General features: G+C 32.4%; 1 long non-coding RNA gene across 2 annotated transcripts; it reads right to left on the reverse strand.

The window, feature by feature from the left end:
• Positions 1 to 2,255: 2,255 nt before the first annotated feature.
• On the reverse strand, positions 2,256 to 3,550 carry LOC25485614 (uncharacterized). Of its 2 annotated transcripts, none has more exons than XR_003008748.2 (4): positions 3,306 to 3,550; positions 3,045 to 3,214; positions 2,689 to 2,862; positions 2,256 to 2,497 (listed from the first exon to the last, which is right to left on the reverse strand). It is a non-coding gene; the product is annotated as an uncharacterized lncRNA (long non-coding RNA). The 2 variants fall into 2 exon arrangements; XR_003008747.2 differs by having other exon boundaries at positions 3,045 to 3,189; positions 3,306 to 3,548.
• Between the last annotated feature and the right edge of the window lie 472 nt (positions 3,551 to 4,022).

The following is a 4,022-nucleotide window of genomic DNA, read 5'->3' on the forward strand; positions in this document are numbered from 1 at the left end:
AATGAGCAGAGGTATATATCTTTTTACATATTATATATGAGGCTGCAAGCTTAGAAATTAGGTTAGGTTTATCTCAACCCTAATATTATATCCGAGAGAGAGTGAGACGATGGGGTTTATTTTTTGACAAGGTTGATGCATGGGGTTAAGAGACTAGGGTTGGTTTGGTTTAATTAATTTTTAACCATTACCAAAACAAGGTGATATGGAATCAATCAATCAATTTGGGAGTATAATATGGGAACACATGTAAACCGATCCTAAGGTCATATTTTGTTTTTATGAAAATATGTTCCTTGACGTATGATATCCTCACACAACTTTCCAAAATATTCAGCGGCAACACGATCAAGCAACGTAAAAGTCACACTATCAGTCTTGTCAATAACACGAACATCTATCTTGAACCTAGAAGTAGAAGGAAAAAAAAACAATTATAATTGTCCTGAGTATTGTTAATAAGATATACAGATAATTAAGATATCTCATCTACTAATTTCGGATCCACTGCCAACACATGTTTGTTGCAGCACTTGCAATAATACATACCACCGTTCGGAATGACCCTTTTATGGCACGCACAATTAACATATATACCACCAATCAGCAACATTCTAAATAAGTTTAACAGTTCCATAAACAACGTACATGCAATCCTGAAACAAAGATCCCATGTTAATGTTCGTAATAAGAAAATGTTAGACAGGGAAATAATTTACCTCATCAGAATTAACCAAATGTGAAATAGAAAGTACAGTTGTAAAGGAAAACCAACTGTCTATTTCAAGCATTCTCTTCGATTTAAGAGTCTGAGCAAGTGACCTTGAAGGAAAGTATTTATTGTAAGTAAAACATTTATCCAATGTTTTAAATCAAAGAGAAATATTCTCTTTGATTTAAATATTTCTTTCAATTGACTTAAAGAAAAACATTTATCATGGAAACTACAACGGAATCATAACTCATCCAGGAGAACTTACATGACAAAAGAAAAGCATTATGGCAATGCAAAATATGAGATTATGACTTCATTTCCAGCCGCCGCCACAGTGCCCTGTCGTGGTATTGTCACAATAGAATTTTCCTTTGGTTTTCCACACCCTTAGTAAAAGAAAATTTGGTTCCGTCTCTGAGCATGGGGATTGATTTATTAGAATCTATAAAAACAAGGCTACATAAGCAGATTGAAGATGATTTTCTCATAGATTACATGATTTAGAATAGGCTTAATTACACTTTTGGTCCTCGTGTTTTGGCCTACTCACGAAACTGGTCCTGCTCTTTTAAATCAGAACAAAACGGTCCTTCAATTATCATTTTTGTTGCATTTTTCGTCCTACCTTCTATTTTCAAACTCCAGAAACGCAGAGAAATGACAGTTTTTGGCGGTTTTAGACCTACCCCTATGCTCAACCATGAAATCAACAAGCAATAAAACATGTGGGCACAATGAATCTATTCTATTCAACACACTAACCAAAAAAACCTAATTTGAAACATATCTTAGATATTAGGGTTTTTTTTGGTTAGTATGTTGAATAAAGTGGATTATTTGTACTCACATGTTTTATTCCTTGTTTATTTCATGGTTGAGCATAGGGGGTAGGTCTAAAACTGTCATTTCTCTGCGTTTTTGGAGAATAAAATGGGGGGTAGGACGAAAAATGCAACAAAAATGATAATTGAAGGACCGTTTTGTTCTGTTTTAAAAGGGCAGGACCAGTTTCGTAAGTAGGCCAAAACACGAGGACCAAAAGTGTAATTAAGCCTTTAGAATATGATATTGCTGAAATTACATTGGAATTGACATATGACCACGGTCCTTTCAAACATGAGTTGTTAATTAATCAAGGAAATTACACTCGATGAAATAATAAGGAAAATATAACAATAATCAACCAAATAAAGCACATGGTTGTTTCCTGAGGATTTTTGGAACCACAGGAAAATCACCTGCGGAAATTTCCTCTAGAAATTGAACAAAATTCCGCAGGAAAATTTGGGTCAGAGATGAATGACTTTTGCTGCCCTTCTCTGCATTAAAACGGCAGGTACTTCCGCAGCCAATGCAGCAAGAAAATCGTCAGCAAACTTATATTTCGCAAGAAAATCCGCAGGAAAACTCGCTGGAAATTTTATATAAAATTTATGTAGATACAAGGCACAATAGAAATCATTTTCCTTTTATTTTTAAGGGAAAATCACTTTTACTTATTTGTTTCATAATAAAAAGTTAATCTTTTTTAAGTATAAAATTTAATACATAAATTTGAATCAATATTAAACATAAATATATTCACAGGAGTATTTTGAGTACTATAATTCAAGAAACACATCCTAAACAAAGTTTGTTATGTACTACAAGAGTATAAACAAAAGTATTGATGTCGTCATCTTCATTAATGTCTTCATCAAATTCATTGTCGCCATCTTCGTTAGTGAACTGATTTGATTCTTCTTGGGGTGTGGTGTGGATGGGAAGAAGATCCAGCAAATCCTAATATCATTAGACAAACCATATTTCTTTAAGTTATTTAATCAACATAAAGAAGAAAATAAAACATAACTCCAAATACCAAAATACCTCAAAACTCAAGTCATAGCCTAAGAAAAAAAATGAGCAGTGAAACAAAGAAAGAGAATAGAGAAAAAGAGATAAAGAGCATATAAAATGATGAACAGATTTACCATATAACTTCAACATACGGTATTTTCTTTTGGACTGGATAAAGAGCATATAATCCTGAAGAGAATTTCATTCTTTTGGACAGTATTTTCTTTATCAACCTTGCTGCTTCCATTTTCTATAGCTTCAACATCATCTATAGACTCATTGCTGCCAATGAGGTTGTGAAGTGTGTCCTGCATGAAATTTAAGCAATTATATTGAGTTAGACTATAAAAGTGTCAAAAATAGAGGCCAGAACACATGAAAAACCAAAGATATAGGGTCTGTTAAGGCATCAGTGTTAATAATATTGTTAAAGCATGAAGCAGGCAATAAGTATGATGATAGATGTTAAAGCATGAGGCAAATTTTCTACCTAGAAAGAGTAGAATCTGAACAAGCACCAGTCATAGGAGATCAAGTAAACAAATTCCTCACATGCATTTCATCAAACAGATTACGTGCATTCTCCAAACACTACAGCAATTGCAAGGTTGATGAATCAATTCTTCTCACTCTCACTACAACAAATATCATATCATAAATCTGAAATTTAATTTAGTAAATCAGAGCAAAGAGGAAAAATCTAAGTCAGAGAAGCTAAAATTGAGAAATTAAAAGGAAAAATTGGGAAAACCTTCATCAGATCCATTGTCGATCTACAAATTGAGAGGTACGTAGATCCAACAGTGGTGTACTGAAGGCATAAGGATTGAGTTTTCTTCGATGGATATCCAATCTGAATCTCGATGGAGGAGAGAGAGGTCTCAACGGCGGCGGAGAGATCACGATGCTGGTTCCGTTCTGAGAGGCACGAATTGAGGGGGCTTCTTTTTTGGTCAAGAATTGACCAGTTTTTTACATGGTTGGAAAGTGAGAGGAACTTAATTTTTTTTAATTATCTAAAATACTTCTCCCACTTTCAAAATACATGTCGCAGTCAATTACTTCACACATGCCGATTCAAAATTTTGACTCTTAATATTTTTAATTATCTAAAGTAAAAAAATATAAAAATTTAATATTTTGTAAATAATTATCGAAAAAAAAATCGAACAATATTTTATATGTTAACATTTGTATTTATATATTATTTAAAAAGTATGTTCAAAGTAAGTCAGTCATGTGATTAGTGCAAATTGCAAAAATGTGACATGTAATTTGAAACGGGGGAGTATATCCTTAACTATTTATTATATTTTTTTCTATTCAATTCTTTAATTTATCTTTCACATACATTTATTAAGGATAATTTTGTAAAACAACTCATAATTAATACATATTTCACATAAAAAAAATTAATTACTCCCCCAATCATATACATTAATTATTAAGTCATCTTCCATCAACTTTA

The sequence above is a fragment of the Medicago truncatula genome, chromosome 1 (genome assembly GCF_003473485.1).
Source record: "Medicago truncatula cultivar Jemalong A17 chromosome 1, MtrunA17r5.0-ANR, whole genome shotgun sequence".
Lineage (NCBI taxonomy): Eukaryota > Viridiplantae > Streptophyta > Magnoliopsida > Fabales > Fabaceae > Medicago > Medicago truncatula.